Here is a 27993-nt window from a genome sequence, read left to right on the forward strand (position 1 = left end):
CAAGGGTTTGAACTTGACTCTTTGGGGGTTCACAGAGTACAGTGCCCAGACCACTTGGAGTCCATAAACAGATTTTAAAACAATATTTAGTAGTTATGTGTATGTTTTAAGTTTATTAGAAATATATTTAGCTCTCATATACAATCGGGTAAAAAAGATCATCCTTCCTCAAGAACAAAGGACATTTTATTTAACACTTTACATATTCTCTTACCATGTATCAGTCATTGTTCTAAGTGCTTTGCATTTTAACTCAATTCTTAGAACAACTCTATAAGGTGGGTACTATTATTCACTTCACTTACAATTAGGGAAACTGAGGCAAACTGAGGTTCACTTATGCAGATCTCACAGCCAGCACGTGGCAGAGCGGGGATTGGAACCCAGTTGTTTATCTCCAGCCTGTGCACTTTTTTTTTTACATCTTTATCAGAGTATAATTGCTTCACAATGGTGTGTTAGTTGCTGCTGTATAACAAAGTGAAGTGATTAAGAGATAGGAGGATGGGATATGAACATCATGGAGGCGGTTGTCTGACGTCCGGCATCTGCTCCAGGTGATGTTGTACGAACGTACTCTTCCCGAGGGCTGCAGGGGGATGTGGCCCAGAAGCTGGCCCCTGCCCCTGGGAGAGGCGCTGGCAGCAAACCTGCACTCCTTAGCCAACAGGGCGGGACTCCCAGCACATTTCAAGGATCAGGTGTCCACATCGGAAACCAACCCAGCTCTAGTTGCCCAAAATCACTTTGCGGGGAGTGAAGCTTTCTCGTTCATGTGCCCGGACCAGCACTGCACCCACTCTGGAAGCCAGAGGCCCCGGGGACAGCCCAGCCCAGCTGCTTTGGAATGTGGTAGACGGAAGAGCAAGAGTCTGGCTTTGGATGGCTCTGATGCAGGAAGCATTAGGCATCCACAGGAGACATAATGATGCCGCCTCCCCTGACCTACGAGAGCCGCAGCAGGACGGGAGACGGTCCTCCACTACATCAGTGGCTAGTCTATCTCCATCGGAACCCTGTGGCTGGTGAGTTCCCTACTTGAACCACCCTCACCCAGGATGCCCACTCCCACCCCAACCCACCTGCTTTCCCAAAAGCCCCACTGAGGCAGAAACCGTGTCCTGTGCTCCCTTCCAGTCCTGCATGGCCGCCATAAGCATTTGATGCCTGATCCAGAATTGGGAGGGTGGTCACCGGCCCAGGTTCTGCCACAAGCCGCTTTCCATCTTCTAACTGAATGGCCCTGGGCAAGCCTGCTAACGAGTCTGTGCCCGTTCTCTTCATCTAAAAACGGCACTGACAGCAGATCCAAGTCATATGACTGTGTTGGGAGGGTTACCTACATAATGTATCTAAAACGTTTATCCCAGTGTCGGGGAACATATGAAATACTAGATAAATAATAGTCATGACTCCTAATAATAGTAGTACATGTTTCAAGTTTGATGGCCGAGATCTGAAGTCTGGAAACGTGCAAGCGTAATTTACAGTCTACCACTCACACCTGTGTTGGCTTTGGCACCAAATAGCCACGCAACCTCCCAGACCTGACGCCGTCTTTCCTTTATTAGATTCTCTGCTTTCCCTTCTGGCCTGGACAAGCTCTCACTTCTTTAGCTAATAGGAGGAGTGATTCTTTGCCAGAAAAAGGGGAAACATCCTTAGAAAGGCGTCCAAAACGTTGCCATTTATGGTGCAGAGAGAAGGCCATAGCTACTCTTTCAATGACACATGCACAAAAGCTCTTGTTATGGACACAAATAAGAAAAGTGAACCCTTCGCCTGGTGTAATTCACTTCATTTATTGACCAGAGTTCTCTCCCCCAACCCCGATTCCTTTGCATTTGTCATCGGTTCAGAGACCCCTGGCATTCAGCATGATTTGTAATGTAAATTATATAATTGTACTTTCACATATTTTAACATCAAATGAAATGATTGACTACAGAATCAGAGCTGTCTACAGGTGGGGGTCAATTACCATCTGAATAATCACAGTGCCACACAAGAATAGCATAGCTGCTGAGCGTGACATATTTTTATCTCTATGCATTTCAATGAAGTCGGGCTGGTACATAAAAGGTTATCACCTAGGAAACATATTTTCCTAAGCACAAGTTAAACATGCAAGTGAGATCAGCAAAGATATTCAATTTAGCCAGTCAACCCTAACCTATTAATATTTTAACAAAATCCAGTGAGGATAATTTTTTTCTTTGATCCCATTTCATGTGAGCAGCCGGGAAAGGGAAGAAAAATTAAAAACAAAATAGTCAAGCATACAGAATGAGGTTATGTATTAAGTGGGCTATTTAATGTTTCTGGCATTTCATAGCCCAGGGGAAAGTGTGGATGGATTTAACCATCAAGAGCCGTGTTCCCTTGGCCACAAAGTTCGAGAAACATAAAATAATCTATACTTCCAAGCTGACAAATTGTACCTGACACCCAGCTTCATCTCACCGGGACTCCGGAGATCAGCATTAATCATATGTTACAGGGAGTAAAAAGAAAAGTAAATCATGCCACGCTGGAAAGTGAGATGGAAGGTCTTCAGGCAAGGATTTTAATCAATAATATGTGGGTTGATAACCAGAAGCTATTGTTTTAATCTTCCAGTATGAAAAGAAATGAATGCAAAACACAAAGCTACCAGGAGCCGAAGCGGCTTCCATGATGCCTTGTAAGAACTGAAAACAGTTTGGCCGCTCAACTTCCCGGCTTGATTCATGACAACACACACAACGATTTTTTTTAATGGGCAAGAGTCAAGCGCATCCTTGAAGTTGCCTATTTCTGGAGCCTCAGCTGTTGCCCAAGTCCTGGGCCATGGTTTTGCGTTTGCTCAGTTTCCCTTGTGTAGTAAATGTCTACCGGTTTTGTGCATTCAGCACCCATTACTGCCTCTTCTAAGGGCACCTTCATTTTCCTCGAGACCCTCCCCTCCCCCACCCTCAGTCCCTGTGGTTTAGGTTGTGTTGGCTTCACCAGTGGTTCTAGGGAAAGACATGTGTCTCTGTCCTGGCATCACTGTGATTAATTAGTTCAGGGATGGGTGTGTGATTCATTAGAGCCCATGAAATGCAGCCTTGGGTGTTCTTGGCAGTACTCTTATGAAAGAGGTTCTTATGGTTTGAACTGTGTCCTCCCCAAAATACATATGTTGAAGTCCTAACTCTAAATACCTGACAATATGACCCTATTGGGGCACAGGATCGTTGCAGAGGTGATTAGTTAAAATGAGGTCTTACCACAGTAAGTAGGACTCCTAATACACTGTGACAAGCATCCTTATGAAAAGAGGAAATTTGGACACAGACAGACACACACATAGGGGAACGCCATGTAAAGATCAAGAGACTGGATGAGGCTTTTACAAGCCAAAGAACAACAGATATTTCCAGCAAACCACCAGAAGCTGGGGGAGAGGCATGGAAGAGATTCTTCCTCACAGCCTTCAGAAGAAACCAACCCTGGCAAAATTGTGATCTCAGACTTCTAGTCTCCAGAACCATGAGACAATCAATTTCTGTTGTTTAAGCCACTCAATTTATGGTACTTTGTTACGGTAGCCCTAGCAGCCTAATACAGAGGCCCACTCTCTTTTATTCCCATGTACTGGGTACTTTGAAATTTAAGCTTGGCCTGTGCTATGGTCTGTATGTGTTCTCCCAAAATTCATATGTTGGACTTGTAACCCCGACAGATGGTGGTATTAGAAGGTGGGGCCTTTGGGAGGTGCCTAAGCCATGACGGTGGAACCCTCATGAATGGGATTAGCATCCTATAAAAGAGGCTCCTGAGATATCCCTAGCCCCTTCCACCATGTGAGGACACAATGGGAAGTCTGACCTAGAAGACATCCCTCACCCAACCATGCTGGCACTCTGACGTTGGACTTACAGCCTCCAGAACTATGAGAAATAAATTTCTGCTGTTTATAAGCTACTTGGCCTGTGGCATTTTGTTATAGCAGCCCGAACGGACTAAGAGAGCATGGCAGGCATTTATCTTACTTAACAATGGAGCCAACAGTTGCAAAGCTGAGCAAATACTTCCAGAGATACCTACCTCAGGCAAATGGTGCCTGAGCCATTCATCCCTGAAGTTCTATCCCTGATTTTTTGGTTATGTGAGCTATTAAATTCCCACTTTTACTTAAGCTGGTTAGAATTTAATTTTCATCATTTACAACCAAAGGAACCCTAAATGGTTTATTCTGAAAGCAGTTGATATGATCTTAGGATGAATTAGCAGATATAAAGTCTTTAGAACAAAGGACATAATCATGTAAATTAGACACAGGAAGATTGCATTCAGTTTGAGGCATCATACTTTCAAGAGGGATTCGGATAAATGTGGGCAGAGTGTTTAGGTGGTGAGAGGCCTGGATGGTGAATCACAAGAGGCATAAGGGATGCTCGTCACAGGCCAAAAAAAAAAATGTTTATGGAAAACATGATAGATGACCTCAAATGTCCACAGGAATGGCAATTAAAGGAAATATTCGGATTTAATCACATATCCCCAAAGATAGAAATGGGAAGCCATGGGAAGACAGAAAGAAAACACTGACTTTCTATTGCTCCCAGCTCTGGGAAAAAGTAATGAGATGGCCCTGAGAGCAGGAAGTTCTCTGTCACAGGAGGTATTCCAGCAGCAGAGGGGAATTCTGTCTCCTGATAGGTACCCATTGAATGGGTAGATAGGGTGGATGACCTTAAAGCCCTTCTGGCTTTGACTTTAGTTCTGTAATTCTTCTACTAAAACCCAAGTGACTTGGACATGTCCTTTCCCATCTGTGGACCTCAGTTTCCCCATCTGTAAAGTTGGACCTGATGCTCTATAAACATTCTTTTGACTGGAACATGCCATGATTTCATTTTTCCAACTCAGTCCTTCCTGCCTCAACTTCTATCAGACCCTTGGGAAGTCTTGGGCTCGCTCTGAATGCACAATATCACACCACTAATCTTTGATTCAAAGAATGGCTGACACTGGATGTGGGACTGTTAGTGGCAGGAGGGAACAGAGTGGGGGTCATCTCACATTCTGTTCCTCTTTGCTTTGATGAAATTGCCCACTTCACAGCTGAGAGCTGAGGGACGATATTAAACTTATCATCAATCTGGCTCTAGATTTTTTACAGATGGCCCATGGTAGGCATACGCTATGCTGTTGTAATCAATTGGCTGGTTAAGGAACAAACTGGATGAAAGCTTAAAGCTGCATGATAAGGTCTCTCTAGTCTTTCTTTGGAAGATGCTGGGATTTCATGCCTAGGAACAGGGAAGGTGGGACGCTCATCTTATCTCACAGCCCCAGGTTGCCCTCTTCATCTGGACTGTTATCCTTTTGCAGCCCTTGTCAGATTGCCAGACAGTCAACTGACAACTCAGCACAGGATTTAGCTTTGATATTGCAAAAAGGCCTGGGCAGTATAAGAGTAAACATTCTTGTTTTGCCCAGTATGGATATGGGCTGGGCCAACAGGTGAAAGAAATTTGTTTGTAATCAGGAAAGAAATCCAGAGTGGATTGTGAGAGAATTTCTATCCACTGGGCTGGGGAAGAAGCCTTGAGACTGTGCTCAGTGAGGCAAGTCCCGGTCGTTCTGAAGAGACCCCATTCTGCTCTCCACCATTTTAACATCTACTTATTGTCTTGGCCTATTTAAGCTCTTCCTTGATGCTAAATTTTCCAAGTCAGCAATCTTTTTTTATATGTCTATAATCTTTAAAATGAATCCCCAACATGAACAGGAATGCTGTCTGTTTAGAACATCCACAAGTTGCCATCATTTTGAGGGCTTCGCCTACTCCACTAAGTAAACCCATTTCTCAGGTTGGAAAGTGTTCTTGGAGATGGAGGAAGTTACAGTGTTTTCTCTCAGAAAGGATTCATTCTTCAGCAAAATAACCTTTTGATCTTCACAATTCTGAGGGTCTCTCACCTTAAAATAGTCTTACAGATGAGGTCTCCCCAGAGTGAAAAACAAGAACAGACTGGAAAACTAATTCCTAAGGTTCCACACTCTCAGTAAGAGTCCCTCATGCCTGAATGGAGGGTCTCGAGCACATGCACCCCCAAGGTCATTGGCATCTCCCCAGACCCCTAGGAAGGAAGCATGACTGGAATTACTATTTCCAGTTTCCAGGTGGGAAAACCGAGGTTCAGAGAAGGTAAGTGTCTTGCCCAAGACCACAGAGCTGGTGACAGAGGGTCAGGGCTGGAACCCAGGTTTCCTGACTTGATTTCCACTAGGACTGGCAGCCTCTAAATAGTAAGACAAGCAGGTATTTTAAGGGGAAGCATTTCCTGATTTTTTAGACACCTGTTTGCCAGTTCCTTAGAGTACTGGTTCTCAAAGTGTGATCCCTGGGCCAGCCCCCTCAGCATCACCTAGAAATTGGCCAAAAACGCAAGTTTCCCGGAGGTAGGGTAGGTCCTATCCTAGACCTTTTGAATCAAATCTGGGAGAGGGGCCAGAAACCTGTGTTTCCAAGCCCTCCAGGTGATTCCGATGCACGCTCAACTTTCAGAACGGCTCCCATCGAAGTTGATGGTGTTTTGTGGGTTTGCTGAAAGGGCTGCTTCAAAATATCAGTCAAAATTCATACTCATCACCTCTGAATTCCATTTAGTGAAGGCCAGAGTCCAAAGCCCTGAAAAGCTTGTTATGATTCAAAGCTGCCTTCCTTGGCTCTGAGACCGCAGGAATAAAGACTCACTCACACTCATATGGAGGCCTGGCCCCAAATTCTCTGCCAGTCACTCACCATTGGCGCAGAATTGAGCCCAGCTCAGCCATGCGGCTGATTATATTCTGGGACAGGGTGACCAGTGCCTCTAATCCTGTAATCTTTGGAAAACAAAGAGCCAAAGTCTCCTGGATGTCTGGGGTAAGCAGAGGAGGCCCAAGGGGTTCCGGTTTCATCTGTATTATGCCAGAAGGACTATGAATGTGTCTGTACACATTCCCCACGCCTGCTCCCTCTTGGATTTAAGCATTCTTCTGTGGGACATATTAATATGCAAAGAAAACAAACATCACCAGAAAGATGGAAAGTACAAAGAGTCAGTGATTATTAAAGCTGGGAAAGCAGGACTGGGTTCTTTTCCCCAAGCTCAGATGGACTTTAAGACCCTCCAGAAAGCAGGCTGCCATGGAGAGGATTGCACTACCCAAGCTCACCAGCCTCTCCGGTGCTGCAATGATCTGGCACAGAAAATCTGTTTACAAGGACTGCTGCCACAGATGATGCTGGGGAAAGAGACGGACAAAAGGAAGGAAACTGCAGTGTCTTCAAAAGGCAGGACAGTATAGGACAAAGTCGAAAATCATATGCAATGATATAAACCAAGGATCTTTGCAGACTGGTGGTTCTCAGGCTGAACTTGGCCTACAGAAGGGTTCTGTTTCATCCACACTAGGCCTAATTCAACAGCTTCATCTTAAAGGTGAATGTGTTGCCATTAAATAAAAATCTGGAAATTTCAGACAAAAATTTCTGAATCGTCCCATCTCAGAAAAATATCAGAAGATCTGGCCATACTGGGTCCACTTCCCCGTGTGACAGCAGTTTCGCAGTCCCAGTTCCAGCCAGCTGCCTCCTTTGATGTGACTTACCTGACCTCAGCAGTAATTTAAGTTTGCAAGCCCCAATTTAAGCAAACCCAGAGTTTATACCATTTAGTATCAAAAAACCAAACTGGTTTTAGTTCCAGGCTACAGTAGGATTGTCTCCTGGGTGGCTCTTTTCCAGTGAGCAATCAGCAATGAAACGCCAATGTAAAATCAGGATCTTTAGAAAATGAGTCTTTAGACGTCTAGAATCAATGACCCAATAACTGTTCACATTCTCTGCCAATAAAATCAAGTGAAAAAGGTAATAATCTATAAAATGACAGTTTGTAAGAAAAGCTAACCAAATGACTTTAAAATGTTTGTATTCATCCATGTGTTTATTTTTGCCTGCCTTTGTGACTATAAGCCCCATGAGAGCAGGGACTTTTTGTTCTGGTCACTGCTGTATGCCCAATGCCTAAAACAATGCCTAGTGCCCTGTAGGCATTTACCAAATATTTGTTGTGCAAAGGAACAGTAGTAGTAATTGAGGCATTGCTCTGAGCACTTTACAAGTATTAAGACTTCAGGGATACTCTTTAATAGATGAGGAAACTGAGACAATGTGCAGGTAACCAACATGCCCAATGTTGCCCAGCTGGTCAGTGATGCAGTGCACGAAGGGGCAGGCAGCCCACATGCCCGACCACTGGTCTATCCTACCTCCTCTCTAAGCTCTTACTGTAGCTCCATCTCTTGGTCTGAAACTAATAAACTAAGGCTCCCTGAGCCAGCCCGAACCGTTGAATCTCTTTCTGGTGCAAAGTACATACTCGCTAAAAGCTTTCTGAATTTGAGTCATTAAAAGTATTATTTCTCTGAGAATAAGAACAGGAGGGTTGTTAAAGAGACCTGTAATCTAACGAAAAGGCAAAAAGTTAGGAAGTTAAAGACCCTCTCAGGGCTCTGTTTCTATTCTGTTTCGTCTTTAAATCAGTCACTCCGCCTTTATAGCTTCCTGTTTTCCCATCTATAAAAATTGGGAAAATGCCTCCTTCTACCTCCTTTTCACAGGAACATTTGATGGGCGAAATGTGACGGAGAAAACTTCAAAACATGTAATAGTTATAATAATACAACTTATTTTACAAGTTTAAAACATGGTTTTCAATTATCGTATTGTCTCTTTCCCCACCCCCAAGAACTCGGTTAACAGACCACGGATTGTTATTCCATCAAAATGAGAAAAGTGAGGCTGGGAAGCGATTATCACTTGCCAAACATCACAAAGTTTACAAATAGTAAAACTGGGGCTAGAACCAAAGCATTTCTTCTAGGCCAAGCGTAATAGTTGGAGAAGAACTATAGGGAAAATGGGATATTGCTATAGATGTGCTCTGTGATGTATGGGGGTGGGGGAAGGGTGATTCAGACGTGCAGAAGGTCTAGCACAGGACCAGGCTGTATACCCCACAACAAAGAGGAGAGGGCAAGCTTCCCAGAGCTTATGTTAAGCCACGAGCAGCATAAGAGAGGAGAGATGAGGGACGAGGATCCCAGATAAAGGACACTTGCAACATAGTTCAAAGAGCGTTCCAGAAATGGTAAGCGCAGAGGCTGTCTGTGCCGGATCGGAGATGCTGGCAGACATAAGAAGGGTCAGGGGAACTGAGACCTTGAATGCCACACTACGGACTTATCTTTTTTTTCCTAAACAATTAGAAGCCCAGGAGGTTTCCTTAGTGGAAAGAACTTGGGCGTTGGAGGTAGCAAGTCCTGGGTTCAAATCCTGAAACTGCCTCTTTCTGTTTCCAAATCACTGGTTTGGCTGATTGGAGCCTGAAAGCTCCCAGCTCCTGACACTCAGCACAGCAGCGACTGCTCGATGGTCCCCAGGCTGGCTGGACAGGGACTGAGGAGACGCAGGCAGAGGAGATGAGAGTCTGAGACGCCCGGCCGCGAATTCATTAGTGATGTGAAGTGTAGCGTCATTCCGGCCTCCAGGTTCTGCTGAAGTACAGAAGCATGTCGATCAGGAGGGGCGAGGGCGCGGGGAGCTTGCAGGCTCCAGTGTTGATTTGCATTCGAGTGTTTTATACAAGGAGCTCTCTCTTCAGACTTGCATGGGTCCCATAATTGGAGAAACACGGTGATGGTGTCCCTCACAAGTTGGCTGATGCATTCCACTCTTACCATCATCTTTCAAGTGTGTCTTTGAGGCTTCTCTTTCTGGATTGTTCCGGGGGAGCCTTGTGTGAGGAGGTAATCACATTCTCTGCACAGCCCTGACCAGACACTTTGCAGCCCCTGCTAACCTGGCAAAGCATCTTCCATAATCAGTGTTCTTATTTAGAAAGGCCAGCTTTGTTATTATTATTTTTTGAGTGCTATAGTCTAGGAAACAGATCCATTCAAGGGGAAACAGGCAGCTACTAGCCATTAGAGGGAAAGAAATAAATAATTGCTTTTTAATACATTATTTATCGCCTGCTCAATGCTAACATGTTTCTTGTGGAGTTCAGAACTTCAGCCACACTAAAGGAGGCTCTTATCTACTCACCACTGTATAAATGTAGACAATAAATGCGTATTGATATTAGGGCAAAAACAGGGACTACTTAAGAAATTTTGGCTCTGCTGTAGAAGGTTTCTGTACTGCTCTAATGGGAACGTTTTTTTGTTTCTGGGTCAAGACATTTCACAGGTGGTAGAAAATAACCTCTTTCTGGGCTCAAACACAGTTCTTACTAAACAGCATTTCCATTCTAATATGTTGGGAGGATGTGAGCTTGAACACAGGCGTGCATGTCTATCCATTGAGGGTTGGTGAATTTGCTGGAGTAGGATTGGGGTCTGGATGGGTGTAACGTTGGCTTCGCTGAACTTCCTCTATGGGACTGAAAACTCTCCCAGGTCCCGTGAGGATGGGAGAAGGAAGGAAAGTGACCAGGAAGACTGATGCTGGCCGCCCAGGCTTTGTGTCCTTGAAACAACGTCGTACCCACACCCTGCCGCTTTCAAAACACTCTTGTATTCAACAATTCATATGATCCCGACAACTACAGGCAGGGCAAGTTGGTGGTTGTCTCCATTTCACAGATGAAAAAACCGAGGCCGGCCTCCAGTCAAGCATCCCGTGTTTACTGAAGCCCAGTGCCTTTTCCATTTACCACGGCAGCTGGTGTGGAGCCATCACTGTACCTCACTGGCCAGGGCCACCATTTGCACAGTTACTAGTAACAACCTGAAAAGAACCCATTTTATGCTTGCAAATATGTATGCAGTGGCTGCAGGTGCCCCGGGCAGAGGATTGTCAAAACTGAAAGGAAACTTAAAAAGCGCCTAATACATCAGCTACCAACTGGATGCCAGAAACCAATGCTGGCCCCAGACTTTTTGGACCCACAGAGTTTTGTTTTGTTTATCAGAGTTTTAATCAGTTGCCAACACTTAAGCATCAGAAGAGTTCACATTAAAATGTCAATTTCTATTTCTCTTGGGAAATCGGGTCTGGCTATACTGGTCCCCTGCCCCATGGGCACAGTCGAGTGAGGTTGACAGCTGTCTCTTTGGGTGGACTTGAGCGCTCCAGGTCACCAACATCCTCACTGCTCCCTGGCATTTCACTCCTAGCCTGTTTCAGTCACTTATGTTACCTATCTGGGTTCTATAGACATTTAAAACTTTAAAATTTTTTATTTAATTGATTCATTTAATCATGCATTTGGAAAATACTTCAAGTTGCATCGATAGCATATGTAGTGAAGAGGACATTCCCTTCCACTCTGTCCTGCAGGCTCCCATGACAACCACTGTTACCAGTTCCTTCTCTTTCTAGGGATACGATATGCCAGGCAAGCATATTACGTCATTACCTTTTCAAAAAACACAAATGCACTAATATTTTGCCACTTTACATAATGATATATTTTAGGCACCCTATCTTATCCATATGAAGAGAGCCGCTGCCCTCTTTTCAAAGGCTGCATAATATTCCTTTGTGCACGGCTGCACCGTAATTTATATAACCAGTTCCCTAATGATGTACATTTAGGTGGTTTCCGATCCTTTGCTCTTACAAACAGTGCTAATATGAACATCCTTGTGCATGCTTATCTGTAGAAATGTGTGAGCACATCTGGAAGAAAGATTCTTAGAGGTGGAACTGCTGGAACAGAGGGAAAGTGTCTTTAAAATTGTGATATTGTCAAACAACCCTACAACAAGATGTGCCAATTGACAATCCCACTAATAGTATATAAGAATACCTTCTAGATTCAGGGCACCTGATTTCATCTAATCCATTTGATAGGTGAGGAAACTGAGGTCCAGAGAGAGGAAGCGATGTGGTTTATAAATAGCACAGTCTAGGCTTAAATTGATACCAGACCTGTGATGCTATTCGTCACCCACTCCACTAAGCCCCAGCTATTCTGCTGTCCCTCTCCAGCCCCCCTTTGCAGGAAACTAAACTAAGAGGCCCTGAGATTAGTTTTGGGGTTTGGCAACTAGACCCGGGTCAGCTCTGGGGGAGCAGATGTTCTGCTAACAAATACTTCCATTGTGACTGGCACACGCTGTCACCTTGGTAGGCCAGCTCAGGAGCAAAGGCCAAGGAGTAAATGGACCATGGAAACTCAATTACCAGCCCAACCCTTGGTGGTTTTTAAATTATAGATTTTTAAACAAAGCTAAATATAGAGCAATTAAGAAATGGCTCCACATTCTACCCCAAAGAACGAAACAGCTGAACTGGAGCTAACGCAGCACATGCATGTGCAAGTGAAATGGGAGATAAACAGAGGGAGCTACTTAGAGTAAAACCCAAACTCTTTCCCTCAGTTTCTCCAGCATAGTCCACACATTCCTGCCTCAGGGCCTTTGTACATGCTGTTCCCACCACCCGATATGATCCCCTCCTGTTCCATTCTCCTCTTAGCTAACTCCTTCTCACTCTTTTGAATAGAGCCCTCCCTAGGTTCTCCCCCAACTCCCATCTCAGCCTCATTTTATCTTTTCTCATGGCTTTTATGACAACTGGCCATGTTTTCATTTATTTACTTTTTTGGGTCTGATTCCCCAACTAGAGCCCAAGTCTCTGTTTCTTCATCTGCATCATTATGATAACATTTCCACTCTGCCTGTTGCTGTGACAATTGAGACACTGAAGGCCAACCACCCTCACTGGTCTCCCCTCCTTTGTCTCAACAGGACTGCTACTCTGTTTCACAGAAACAATAAGCATGGAGAGTTCCCTGGAGGTCCAGTGGTTAGGACTCAGTGCTTTCACTGCCAGGGCCCCGGGTTCAATCCCTGGTCGTGGAACTAAGATCCCACAAGCCACGCGGCACAGCTAAAAATTTAAAAATGAAAATAAAATAAAGAATATGATCAGTTTTAATTTTAAAAAAAGAAAGAAACAGTAAGTACGGTGGCTGCCAAAGGCTGGAGGGAGAGGGAAATGAATGGGTATAGAGTTTTAGTTTGGTAAGATGAAAAAATTCTAAAGCTTTGTTGCACATCAGTGTGAATATATATATATTTTTAAACACCTTTATTGAAGTATAATTGCTTCACAATGGTGTGTTAGTTTCTGCTTTATAACAAATTGAATCAGCTACAGATATACACACGTTCCCATATCTCCTCCCTCCCTCATCTCCCTCCCTCCCACCCTCCCCATCCCACCCCCCCAGGCAGTCCAGTGTGACTATATTTAACAGTACTGAACATACACTTAAGATGGTTAAGATGGTAAGTTTTGTGTATGTATTTTTTACCACAATTTTTTTTAATTTAACGTATATAATATGCTAACTTTTGTGTAAGAAATATGAGGAAATGAGAACATATATATGTAGTATTTTTGTAAAAAGAAACTGAGGAAAGATAAACCAGAAGTAAATGAAAATGGTTTTCTATTATGATGGGCTGGTAAAGGGCAAAAGAGAGGGGGATGGGAAGGAGACTTTACTGAATACACCCTTTTAAATAAGGCTCTGACGTTTGAACCTTGTGAATATTTTAAAAGAACAGAATTAAATTTAAAAGGGTCTAGAAAGCAAACCCTAACATTGAAATCAAAGAGAAATGAATGAACTGAACTATATACCACAATGATAATATAGCCACACACCCACACAAAAAGTACTTCTAGCAACTTCTGAACGTAATATTCTGACTGTTCACGTATAGTGGGATATAGTCTAAAAACAAAATAAGTATAAAGAAATCTTGAACTTTACTTAAAGCATCTTTTGTCCATAGGAGTATCCATGTAGTAAATCTGAAATGATTTTGTGTGTATTGTAAGATAGGGCAAATGACTCAATATATCAATATTGTTGGGAGCCAGTGTTCTCCTTGTGAGAGAGGGCAAATGTATAGAGGGAATGAAGGAATTGAATTGAAGGTATCACATCAATCCAAGAATTGTAACTGGGAGAGAAATCATATGAGGTCAAAATTGTTTGGAACTCTTCTCCCTAAATATGGTTCCCAGAAGAAGAATTCCATGCACACCTGCTACTTGGATTTTACAGAAGTCCTTGATTCTTTTAGTGTGGCTTTTCCTTTATTCTTGGAACTATTCCATGCCCTTCTCTGATGGTCAATTTTATGAGTCCATGTGGCTAGGCTATAGTCTCCAGTTATTTAATCAAATATTAACGTCAGTGCTACTATGAAGGAATTTGTAGATGTGATTAAGGTCCCTAATCAGTTGACTTTTGATAGGGAGATTATACTAGATAATCTGGGCAGGGCTGATTCAATCAGGTGAAAAGCCTTAAGAGCAGAATGGAGGCTTTCTAGAAGAGAAGAAATTCTGCGTGTGGACAACAGCTTCAGCCCATGTCTGACAGTTCCAGCCTGCACTTCCTGATGGCGATCCTACAGATTTAGGACTTGCCTAGCCAGCCAATTCCTTGCAATAAACCTCTTAATATATATCCTCTACTGGTTTTGATTCTTTCATTGAACCCTAACTGATACACCTTCTAATAGATTTCTTTTGTTTCTCTTTAATTTAGTTTATGTTACTTATCGCCAAGTAATGGAGCCCCACTTAAATCACAGTGTTGAGAAAGTCTCCATCAGTCTTCCTCTAGAAACTTCTGGCCATTGAGAAGGTCAGCCATAACCTCTACCCTTCATAACCTCTACCCGTCATCAGAAAGAGGCTGACCAAGGCTTCCTCCTTCCAGATTTGGGGGCCCCACAAGGATTCAATGCATAAATAACTAGTTCTATTGCAACAGCCTGTAAGGACGGCCAGTTCTGGGTTTCTTCTCTCTGTGCTCTTCTAATCAGACTCGGGATTTGTCTGAGGCCCTGAAATATTCATGAACAACTTCTTTAGTGATTTTAACAGCTGCACAAATAGAGATGGGGTCCACAGGGGAAGCAGGAAGGCAGGGATACTGAGGGTTTCATGTCATCTGCTCACTTATTCCCAATCCCATCAGACAAAGAAAGAATTTGGGAAATCCCAAGGAACTCTGATAGCCAGAGAGTACCAGGCTTCAGGCAAGAAGCTGCAAGAGCCCAAGGGCCAGGGCATCAGTATCCCCTGAGGGGCTTCTTAAAATACAGGTTGCTGGGCCCCACTGCAGATAATCTGATTCAGTAGGTCTGGGGTGAGGCCCAGGATTTTGCATTTTTAGCAAATTCCCAGGAGGTGCTGATGCTGCAGTTCTGGTGACCTTACTGCTCTGCAATATTAAAGCAATGGCTCAAAAAGACAAAAATGTAGATGGTCGATGCTTTACCTGTCTAGTGAAAGCCAGCGTGAGTCTTATTCTTATCTGAGTCTCTTCTCTGAATGGCAGGGTTTGCACTGAACTGCTAGGAGCTGCCTGGTCATTATGGGACCAGAGGGTGAGAGGCCCCGAAGTCATCAGTGTGAGTGCCGTTCTGAGCAAGACCTATCACACTGTCCCTAGATTCCAGTCACTCCTATAAGAATCAATTACACTACTTTCTACCTGTACGTCTTAGTAAATGATTTAAAATCTCTGTCCTTAGTCTGTCGTCTACGAAAGGGAGATAACAATAGTCATCACTTCATGGAGTATTGTAAGGACATCGTGAGCTGATGTGGATAAAGTAGTGGCTCATAGCAAGCAGTTGTATCAGTCAGGATCCTAGCAGGAAACAATTCACTTCGCAGGTTCCAATGAGAAAGCTACAATGAAGAAACTACTCACAGAGGTCTGGGCAGGTGTAGGAACCAAGGTGGGATGTTGAAGCGCCTAAAGACTAGCAGTAGAGAAAAACTCTTCCATCTCTTAGCCCTGAAAGTCAAGGAGAGGAAATTGTGCTAGTGGAGGCCAGAGAGGACTGGGGCTTGGAGGAGGGCCAACCTGGCAAGAGCTGTAGCCATGGAAGGAGGAAGCCACGGCCAGAGATGCTGCACCAGTGTAGGGAGGGAGCAAGGAAGAAATACTCCCACTTCTCTCTCCTCCCAACCTATGATCTCCTGCTGGGCTTCCCACTGGCTGAAGCCAAAGGGCAATGAAACGCAGATATGTGGTACACAAGAGTCCACGTCCTGGATCACAGAGCAGGGAGAGAAGGCAGCAAAAGGATGGAGCACAGCAGTACCAAATGGAGACTCAAGAACACAGTGCTTGATAAATGTGTACTGTTGTTATTGGTACGGTGAACACATATCCTAGCTTCCTGGGACAATTCCAATTTATGCCTGTTGTACATTTTTACTCTCAGAGGTTTCCCAGTTGGGAAGATAAATTATATGGTCACCCTAGTTATTATCAAAGTATGTGAGAATCTGATCTGCAATGGGAAGAGAGTTCCAAAGCAATAATATGTGTCCAAACTAATGTTCTGTTCACTGATGCCAGTGGGGGTTACACGGGTGTATTCAATTAGTGAACATATATATATATATATATATAAAGGTGCACATTCGTGATTTCCAGAAAGTACTTTTCTGTATTTATATTATACCTCAATAAATAAGTTTATTGTTTTGAAGTATCCAAGCCACTCTCAGAGCCAAGAGCACAGAAAAAAGCTGTTTCACTATGGCACTCTAGAATGCTCTGTAAAAAACCCTAACCCAGGAAATAGGGTAGCAGGTGCACTAGGTCCGTGTATAAGAAATACCCCAAGGAGGCTATAAGGAGCCAGGACAGCGTGAGGTCTCTGTCTCCGAAGAATCTACTACACATCCCTACCCACTTGCTTTATCTGTTTAGCAAACTCACCCCACATCTTGCCTCCTCTTTGCGCCTGACATCTAGCAGGATCTTTGAAATTTATTTTCTCCTTTTAGCCTGCTGTATTTTTAATGTCTGAGTGAAAGAACAAAGGAAGGCGAACACCAGACAAGATCGTTTCATTCCTCCAACGAGCTGTTGTGTAGCCCAGCTCAAGCTCAGCCAACATAAATGTTTTAAAATTCCGCCTTCGCTCGGAACAAGTACTGGTCTAGTCATCAACTCCAAAGTCGGGCCCCTTGTTTCTGCCTTTCATTTGGTGACATAAAAGACCCCCGCATCAATCATTAACAACCTATTAACACAAGCAGCCCAGAGAAGTTTTCCTGGTCCGGTCAACCACAGTGGAAGAAATTCCTGTTGCCCAGCTGGCCGGCCATCCGCGTGATGCGGGCTGTTTTCAGCTTTGAAAAGGGCCTGCTGATTCTCTTTCATCTCTCTCCGAGTAACAGATACCTGGTAGGCCTGCTTTCCTTCTCCCCCAGTGCAAAATTCCACCTGCCTCCTCGGCTTCTGGTGTTTAGGGACGCTGGCGCAAACACCAACAACATTGACTAAGTGCAACCAGCATACCGGGCTGTTAGGAAGTCCGCTCAGCATGCGGGCCAGAATCAGGTCTGTTTCATCCACGCATGTCAGGGCGAGGAGGGTCTTGAGAAGGCAGTCGTCTGCCTGATGTTTCTGACTCTTGTATCTAGTTGGTTTTGATTTGAAGCAAAACCAATCAACATGAACCTGGCTTTTTAAATAGCCTGTGTGGCTTGGATAAGACACATCCTGGAATCTTGCAGACCCAGAGAACTAGATTCATAGTCTTGACTCTGACACCTATTCACTAAGTGGCCTTGAGGAAGCCACTGGTCTGCGCCGGACTGGTTTCTTTGCCTAGAAAGGAAGGGTTGGTCTCCTCTGACTCTAGAAATCTTGAGCACAAAGTCCCCACCCCAGCTCCGACACTGACTTTGGCTGAATGTCCTACTCCCTCGGTGCCTCTGCTTCCCCATCTTGCAAATAAAGAGAATACGACTTGCCTTTTCTCCTTCCAAGAGCTGCTGTGCTGGTCAAGGATGGGGCAGCAATTTAAAGGACTTTGGAGGAGTAAGGAATCAAAGTTCCAAGGACTTTAGGGGAAAATGCACAGTTACTTCTTGCAGGTGTTGAGTGGGGTTCCCCCAAGCATTTTGGGCCTGGGCGTGACAGCACTTACCGTGGGCCTTTCTCCCTATGCAACTGTGAGTTTCTAAAGAGAATAGATCACATTGTATCGCCTATTACCTAAGCCAGGAGCTGGCGTCTAGTAACTACTCACCAGATCTGCAGACTAAACCGCAGGAGGAATCTGTGAATAGATAAGAGCAATGGAGAGCAGATAAATTAGCCCATCTAAATTAAGTCCTGATGTGGATGAACCTAGAGAATGTTATGCTTAGCGAAATAAGGCAGACAGAGAAAGACAAATACAGTATGATATCACTTATATGTGGAATCTAAAAAATAAAACAGGGACTCCTCTGGTGGCGCAGTGGTTAAGAATCCGCCTGCCAGTGCAGGTGACACAGGTTCAATCCCTGGTCTGGGAAGATCCCACATGCCGCAGAGCAGCAAAGCCCATGCTCCACAACTACTGAGCCTGCGCTCTAGAGCCCGCGAGCCACAACTACCGAGCCCACGTGCCGCACCTACTGAAGCCCACGTGCCTAGAGCCCGTGCTCCGCAACAAGAGAAGCCACCGCAATGAGAAGCCCGTGCACCGCAATGAAGAGAAACCCCTGCTCGCTGCAACTAGAGAAAGCCCGTGCGCAGCAACAAAGACCCAACGCAGCCAAAAAAATAAAATAAAATAAAAATTTTTTAAAAACACGAATGTATATGCAAAACAGAAAGGGACTCACAGATAAAGAAAACAAACTAGTGGTTACCAGTGGGGAGAGTGCATAGGGGAGGGGCAAGGTAGGGGTATGGGATTAAGAGATACAAACTACAATGTATAAAATAGACAAGTTACATGGATATATTACACAGCCCAGGGATTTATAGCCATTCTCATGTAATACATTTTAATGGAGTATAATTTGCAAAAATACTGAATCACTATACTGCACACCTGAAATTAATATAATATTGTAAATTAATTCAATTTTTTAAAATTAATTAATTAAGCCATGAGAAGAGAAATGAGGGGAGGAGAGTGGATTACTCACCACCTGCTGATTCCTCTGTCTCGTTTTAGCTCAGCAGTCAAGTATTAATTCTTTTTCCTGCCTTTTTAAATATTTTTAACTACCAAGGCACTGCTAAAGTCAGCATCAAAAGAGTTATATTTTAATCTTTAAGCCTGCCAAGGAAACAGGATTGGATAGGTGCTAGCATTCCAGTTTGGGAACTAATCCATCTACTTCTACAACCAACTCACCTTTGGCATTATCTCTATTCCCACCCTCACCTCCTTCCTACTCAGTTGGCTCACATGAAAACTCTTCCTTTGGAAGGTAAGGACTCTGTCTTCATTCATTTATTAATTTGGCAAATAATTATCGAGGGCCCATAATATGTCAGGTACTATCCTGGATCCAGGAGCTAGAAAAGTGAATAAGGTATGAATATCAGTCAGGAGATGTTGGATTATGCTACAAAAACAAGCATCTCAGAACGGTAAAACAGGGAGTTGACTTCACAGGTCAGCAGGGGGCTCTGCTCCTCTTAATTTCTCAGGGACCCAGGCTGGACAGAGCTTCTGCATTTCTGCAGGAGTGGGAAAAGGATGTAGTAAATCACACATTCACTCTTTAAGCTTCCTTCTGGAAGTGACACGTGTCCCTTTTGCTCACATGTCATTGCCATGCCTACCTTTACGGGGGCCTGGAAATGCAATCCTACCACGTGCTGGAAGAAGGGAAGAACTGGAGCGTTTGTGATCAGCACTAATGACCCAACACAGTTCCTGCCCTCCTGCTTGTGAGAGACTCAGATGTGTAACCTACAAAATACTGGAGTCTGATAAGTGCAGGGTTCAGCAAAAGGCCACCCTGAGAGTCATGGGATGATGGGGAAGAGAGGCCCTGCCCATGTCTCTGCAGCTGCAGGAGGGGAAATAATCTTTCTCTTTCCCTGTTTAACAGAGATCTCTAAAGTCAACTGAGATAAAATCTATAATAGTCAGTAAGAGTGAAAGGGAACATTATTTTGGTCATGCAAGCAAAAATATTTTTAAATACTTTCTCTGTCTTTCAACTTTATTTATTTCCAATATATTTTCCCTTTTATTCCAAAGTAAGCAAAGTTTTCTCTTTTAAGATCAAAGCAATTAGAAATTCTGAAAGCCCACCTGAACTATCCATAGTTCATTTAACAAAGTTTTCATGAGCGCTTATTATCTGCTAGGCCCCGTGCTAGCACAATGTAGTGGGCTCAGCCAGCTGCTGCTCTGTGCTTTGCTCCTTGAGGATAAAGAGAAAAGAGAGACCTTAATCAAATGAACATGCAAACAGCTACAACGATACACTGTGACAAGTGCTAGGCAAAGAAGAGACTCCTGTAAATTGTGTCAAGGAAATAGAAGACAATCCCTCCAGTTTTCAGGCTTGTGGAAAGCTGATCTTGTCTACCATTTCTTCATTAAACCAACAGACAGGTAATGGAAACCTACTCTGTGAAAAGCCCTGGACAGGGCAGGATGGGAGAAGAAGGCTCTGATCTGGGAGAGGGTCCAAAAATCAGGAAAACAGGTTCTGCTCATTTCAAGTTCACCATCTCGTTGGAGAGGCAGAGAGATAAATTGCTGAATGGCAATCCAGTGTGGACGGTGCTACAACAAAGGCACTTCAGTCAAATAGTCTGAGTATTTAAAACAGAAGGAATTTAATACAGGGAATTGGTTACCAATGGTAGAGAAAGTCAAACATGGGATTGTGAGGCAGCTGAGATCTTAACAATAGCAGGATGCAGCTACCACCCTTAAGCTGGAGAGACAAAGGGAGGAGGGGGGTTATGTGACCCAGGGGCCAGGCGTGACCCAGAGAAAGATGGAACTACTGAAGGTCAGCCCCAGGGCAACCGGAACTCTGGAGGAGACACAGCTGCTGCTGGAGACCCCACCAGAGGCAGAGAGGGAGGGGAGAAATGCCCTGGCTTCTCCCTTCCTCCCACCCTCCAGGGCTCAGCAGTGCCTCCCATTGGTTGAATCCAGCTGACTCAGGACCTGGGAAAGGTAGCCTGCAGGGCTCTGGCCCCACCTCTCCTTGCCTTGTAGTTCAGAGCAGGGGAAATATAAGGAATGGTTCCTCAGCACAATCATTATGAACCAAATTCCAGAAAGCCTTGAAGGATGAGGAATGCAGCCTAAGAAGACGAAGAAGAACGCTCCAGGCGAAGAAACAACACGGGTAAAAGTTTCAGTGTGCAAAAACCATCTTGCCTGGTCACATAGTGAAGGCATCCAGTCTGGCTAAGCAGAGGTTGCTCTCAGCACACACCTCCACCCCGGCTACACATGCACACACACTCACGTACACACGTGTACACACCACAGCACTGGGTCCCAGTCTTCCCAGAATATGCTCCCCAGTCACATCTTCCCTCCACCTACGTCTGAAGCCTCTTTGGTCCTCCCCGGGCTCATCTCTGCTCTCCCCTTGTACTGTCTGTGCTGTTGACTGGGTCAGGCTGCCAGAGCAGACAGGGCCCTTCAGATCCTCTAGTCCTGTCCAGAGGCATGGAGCAGGGTCCTGAGGTGCCCTGCTGTGCCAGGAAATAATACTTTACTTGCTGGATGCAAGGCAGGTTCAGGGAGTCCAAGAAAGAGACAAGAAAGCCAGCGCAGCAGAGGCATTCAGAGGGTGTCCTGTGTTAGATAGTGCCCCCCCAAAATTCATGTTCATCCACAACCTCAGAAAGGCAAACTTAGTTAGAAAATAAGGTCTTTGCAGATGTTATTAGTTAAGGATCACAAGATGAAATCATCTGGTGCCCTTTATAAGAAGAAGAGGGGACACAGAGACACACGGAGAAGGCCACGTGAAGATGGAGGCACAGACAGCATTGATGCTGCCACAAGCCGAGGAACATCTGGGGCCACCAGAAATCGGAAGAGGCGAAGAAGGACTCTCTCCTAAAGCCTTCAGAGGGAACGAAGGCTTCAGGGTGTGACCCTGCTCACACCTTGATTTTGGACGTCTAGCCCCCAAAACAGTAAGAGAATACATTTCTGTTGTGTTAAGCCTCCCAGCCTGTGGTTATTTGTTATAGCAGCTCCAGCAAACCAATAGAGGGGGCTTTTTTTTTTGGCCGTACCGCAAGGCATGTGGGAATCTTAGTTCCCCGACCAAGGATGGAACCCACGCCCCCTGCAGTGGAAGTGCGGAGTCTTAACTTCTGGACCACCAGGGAAGTCCCTAGAGGGGGCTTTTTAACAAATAGTATTTCAACATTTAACACCTTATACAGCAGAATCACAGCATATCAGCCCCGATTCAGTCCAAACTCTATTCAGTATGATTCTGAATACTGAATAGCTAGGAAACCGGAGCCCAGTGTAATTAATGGGATGCAGATAAAGTTGGACCTCAAAGTCAGTCCCACTTTACTTCCCTGAGGGGAACTGAGAATGCAGTTGGGGGGGGTGTCCCTTCTCTGTCCCCTGCTGTTCCCCCTTCCCTGTGCCCACCCCTCTGGTCTGTTTGTGTTTCTCAGGCACCCCACGCCACCCTGCCTTGTTTGGCAGCTGGAACCTTTGCCAAAACCCATATTTAGTTGTTGAAAGTTATTTGCCTGGGCGCCTCTGAAGTTAATGATGGAATCTTTGAAAATGACATTAGAAGCAAAACATAAGCAGCAGAAAACATGAAACCACCTCGAGTCCATCTGTTTGAGCACGATCCACCTCAGAGTTCCTGTTTCCCATGTAAAACAGAAGATATGATTTATAATTTATATCTCACCGGTACAACCCTGATTGAAGCAAACCACTTTGATGAAATGTTGGTTTCATGCTAGTGGAACACCATTCCAAATCAGAGAATATTTAGAACTCTAACTCCTCTGCTGCCACTTTGAAGTAGAAAGATTTGTATTTTATATGCTTTTCTGAAGAAAAAAAAAAGAACAAGAAAAAAGAAAAATATGTACACTCTAACATGCATGTGGTGGAAATATGAAAACATTTACGTGTGAATCAGCACCAAAATGTAATTACTGCTTTAAGGATTGGAAATATTTATAGACTCATATCTCGTGTTGAAGACCTGGTTCCAATAATTCTCAGAAAACTGCAAAATTAATACTTTGTTTTCTCGGGGTGAGCTTAATTTATTTGAAATCTACAACACGTGACGAATGAAATCAAAGAGCGTCAACTTTCCATCACCTCAGCTAATGATCTAATAAAGTTGTTCTGAGGAGATGTATGTGTATATTTGTATAAGACTTTTGGTTGAGAAAGTGAGAGGCAGAGTCAGAAAGAGAGACAGAAGTGGAAAGAGAAATAGATTGAAATTTGGAAGACAATCCCAACTATTCCTACGAGAACAACTAGAAAATACCTGTTACACTACAACCAAAATATCAAACCATCAAGTTCAATCTCTTAATTATTTCCCCCAGTGACAAAACTAGACAGTTAGTTGACATCATAATTAATAAGCACTCATCATTCACAGGTGTTCATTGATCCCCTCTGTGCCAAGCACCATTCCAGAGGCTGAAGATGTTATGATAAGCAATGCCTTCCACCCTCATGGACTATATACATCCCAATGAAGGGTCAGAAAATAAATATTTATTTCCTTATATTTATATAACATGCCCTTATAAAAGCTGTAATAAACAATTTAGAAAGGGAGAATGACTTAAAAATAGAAAAAAGGGTGTGCCATTTTTGATTAGGAAGACTTTTCTGGAGAGATTTGAGTAGTTACCTGAATTAACTGAGGGAGACAATCATGCAAAGACCTGGGGCTAGAGCGTCTTTTAGAGAGGGATGAATGGGGTGAAGAGGCAGAGATGAGGATGAGGTCAGGGAGACGGGCAGAGCCAGACCCCGTGGGGTATGACAGGAACACCGTGCAGACTTCCTTCTGCATCAAAACCAGAAAGGGTGAGTTAAGCTACTTCAGGTCTGTTTAACAACCATATGCTAAGTATCTATGATGGGCAAGGCTCTGAAAGTCCTAGGCACCACGGGAGAAGGAGAGACAAATTCACAATGATTGTAGACCAAGGAAGCATAAGATAAACATCATAAGGAAAGTACACAAAGGGATTTGTCTTTGACCTGAACTGGATATTTGGGCAAATAGAAATGGGAGACAAACTTGAGAGAAATTCATGCATTCATTTGTTCATTGAATCAATCAATACGTATGGAGTGCCAAGCACTATGCGATTAGGCTGTGGGAATACACAGCTGAACAAAAACAAAGCAAGGCCCATGCCCTTATGGATCTTAGAGTCCATGAGCTGTATATACAAACACAGTTCTGACTGCAGGGAGTGTTATACAAGAGAGGCTCATGGTGGGCTTGCCAAGGGTCTTTAGAGAGACTTCTCTGGAGAAGGCATGCCGGACTAGGAGATGAAGGATGATTAGGTGTTTCCTGGAGGAGGGGAGATGGGTCTCTCCAGATGGAGAGGATGGCAAGGGCAAAGGTCCTGGAATTCAAGGCCATAGAAAGAGAGTGATAGGAAGTGTGACTTGAGATGAGGCTGGCAGGGAGTGGCGGGGGGTGTCTGTGTTTTGTTTTGTTTTTTAATTAGGGTATAGTTGTTTTACAATGTTGTGTTAGTTTCTACTGTGCAGCAAAGTGGAGTTCCCTATGCTATACAGCAGGTTCTCATTAGTTATCTATTTTATACATATTAGTGTATATATGTCAATCCCAATCTCCCAGTTCATCCAGCCCCCCCCCCTTCCCCCCTTGGTGTCCATACATTTGTTCTCTACATCTGTGTCTCTATTTCTTCCTTGCAAACTGGTTCATCTGTACCATTTTTCTAGAGTTCACATATATGCGTTAATAGACGATATTTGTTTTTCTCTTTCTGACTTACTCTGTATGACAGTCTCTAGGTCCATCCATGTCTCTACAAATGACCCAGTTTCATTCCTTTTTATGGCTGAGTAATATTCCATTGTATATATGTACCACATCTTCTTTATCCATTCATCTGTTGGCCACTGGGCAGGAGGGTCTGTGTTTTAAGAGCAATGGAAAGCCAGTGAAATGGTTTAACTTGAGGTGAGGGCAATGAAATCAGATTTGCATACTGAAAAATTAACTCGGATTGGAGTATGGACAGCAGATCGAGAGAAAGAAACAAGAGTGAATCTAGGGAAATCAGATAGGGACTCCTGCAGAAGTCTAGGCAAGGAGAGAGGCTGGTGGGTTTGGTAGAAATGAAGAGGAAGGAAAGTGATCAGAGAGAGATTTAGGAGGTCGTGACAGGTCTCAGGCTTATGAGAGATGTGGCCATATGACTTGCTTGCCAATGAATTGTGACCAGAAGTGACATGTGCCAATTCCAGATGGAAGCTTTAAAGAACCAGTGTGTGATTGCCCACACTCTCTCTTTTCCTTTGAATGACATGTGTCGTCATTTCAAATGCTGGCCACACGTACATCTCGGGTCCCTTTTGCAGAGGAGAAATGGAGCAAAACCCCAGGTGAGCCACTGGATATGTAGCATGAGTCAGAAATCAACTTCTGACATCTTAAGCCTTTGCAATCAGGGGATTGTTTGTTACTGCGGCATCATATACCCTATCTTGCCCCAAAAAGGAAATAAGAAGAAGGCATGACTGGGACACAACTGAGAGGAATTGAGATGGAAATGACAATTATCCTGAGAGCTCTCCAGTGCTTATTTTCAGCCTGTTTTCAAGCACAACTCAGCACTTTAAGGCGGTCCCCTGCTCCTTGTCCCCTCTAAATTCAATCTGATGTGATTCAGCGTGACACAAAGGAAAGCGAATCTATCTTCAGCAAATGTGGCCTTTAATGGTAGCAGAGTGCTTTGAAGATGAAAAGTTCTCTTGTGAGTGCTAAGCATTATTATTCTGCATCAGATGTGAGTATGCAGTTAAAAAAAAAAAGGATTCAATTAAACTGCCTTGCCATTGTTTTATGATACGACCATCAGACATTTTCAAAGGGGTCAAGCCATGACAGGAATATTTAACTCCTAGTAGGAGCAGAGAGTAATTGAAGTGAACCAGAGGATGAGCCAGGAACTGAAAGACCGGGTATTAATTTTTAGCAGTGGGATCTGTAGGCAAGAGTGTCCGCATAAGAGAATGGTGGAGTCAGTGTACTCACTTAAAGAGCCTAAGAGTACAGAACCTGTGAGGGGATGGTTGGATGGAGCCAAGGCTCTGGCAACTGCACATGGACAGGTGAGGCTGAGACAGCCCATCTCGGACCTAAGGAAGGATGGATAGATGCAGACACACACACACCCATGGTCGCTGGTGTTTCCTGTGCATCACTGTCTCAGGTAAAAGAGTCTGGGGGCCTGGGAAGCTGAGCTGGAAGACTAAGAACCTGTCCAGCTCAGCCCCAAGACCCCCACTTCATATTTGCTGTTGGACTTCTGCAGTCATTCAGTGCTGGGCATCGTCATTGCAAAAGGGATGGAAGAGGATGAGGAGGCAAAGGATATCATGGAGAAGAAGAAAACAGGCTTGGAATTGTTGGGTGGCTGGGATGGTGCCAACAGGCAAACATCTTTCGGTGTAATATTAAGGCCAACCTAAGGTTCTACCATTACAGGGTGTGGAGGCAGGGGGGGGTTGCCATTTCAATCATACTGCTACTCAGATGTACAAAGAAAATGTAGCAGCTTTATTTTGTATAACTGATCTTCTCCTTTCCCCAAACCTCTTGCCACTGGGGATGCATGTTGGGTGGTGGGTTCAGGAATGGATATTTTAAGCTTGCTATTTAAAGACGACTCCGTTTCCTCAGTCTGAAGCATCTCCTCTGAGTTCAAATAGTCCTGTCTAGTCTTCATGTTTATGACACTGGGGAGAGGGGACCCCTTGTCCGCACTGTGCCTTCTGAGTACTCGCTAGTGTCTTCTGCAAGGCAGCTGCTGGTGTCTGCTTTGCTCCCAGAACCACAGCCTCCCAACGATCTATCCCATCTGGACGTTCACACTGTTGCTTATGTAGAGGCGGTTGTCCCAGCCCTAAGGAGGGTGGTCCTCCGGTGGCACATCGCTCGCATCCCCTACGCGACCACGCCCTTCAATTTCCTCTCACCTCTCACCTGCCAGGAAGGGGCTTTCTCCTTCCTCTTCTTGCCCAGTCTGGGCATTTCCTACCTCATAGCATATTCGTTCCCAAGGTGACATTCACCCTTCACTGGAGCAATCACAGGAGAATGGCTGTAGACAACATTATTTATAGAGGAGTTGGATGAAAACCACAGGCGTTTAATATTTTTAAAATACTCTCTCCATTACAAGAGGAGCATTCTTTTAGCCCAAGGTTTACTTCATCTCATAAAATGCAGATATGCCTAGGGAGTGTCAAGCAAAATCTCTTCTTTCCGAAACACTTTTGGAAAATATGAGTTTGTTGGTGGCTCATCCAGCCCTAAGACTGGATAACCCCAGCCCATTCATTCATTTGGTCATTCAGTAACGGGCCATCGAACACATCTCTGTGCTGGCCCAGTTCCAGGAAAAGGGGACCATAAACTACTGAGAGGGAGAGAAAAGGGCAAGAATAAGGAATTCATGACAGCGGTGAGAAGGGCCGCACAGGACAAGTACAGGATGCTGTGGGAATGAATAATTTAGGCCAGGGGCTCTGGGAAGACTACCTGAGCAGGTGACAAGTGGCACAGGAGGACGAGAAGGAGTTACCGAGGTGGGGTAGGGCGGAGGCACAGGCACTCACAACACAAAGGACAGTATGTGCAGCGGCTTTAAGTAGGAAGGAGCTTGGAGGGTCCCTTCCAAAGTGAACTCCGGAAACAGGCTCTTAGAGGGAAAGGAGTGATCATCACCGAGAGAGCGGCTGGAGGGAAGGCGTGAAAGGAGTAGGGGGACTCAGGCAGTCAAAAGTCACCTTGAGAGATTGATGGGTAAAGTCATGGCCACTTTTTCACTGTTCGTTGCAGAAACGTCACCCCACCCCAGATAGTTTAAGCCTTATTCTCATCACTTCCAAACTGAATTTGGATGGCCC

General features: G+C 44.4%; 2 long non-coding RNA genes across 2 annotated transcripts in view; both read left to right on the forward strand.

The window, feature by feature from the left end:
* Window positions 1–27993, forward strand: part of LOC309648414 — a 186278-nt gene that overhangs the window by 90763 nt on the left and 67522 nt on the right. The window lies entirely within an intron of this gene.
* On the forward strand, window positions 946–27871 carry LOC309648413. The gene is made up of 3 exons (XR_014256658.1): window positions 946–1025; window positions 15396–15468; window positions 16865–27871. It is a non-coding gene; the product is annotated as an uncharacterized lncRNA (long non-coding RNA).

The sequence above is a fragment of the Balaenoptera physalus genome (assembly GCF_965194825.1).
Source record: "Balaenoptera physalus genome assembly, chromosome: 19".
Lineage (NCBI taxonomy): Eukaryota > Metazoa > Chordata > Mammalia > Artiodactyla > Balaenopteridae > Balaenoptera > Balaenoptera physalus.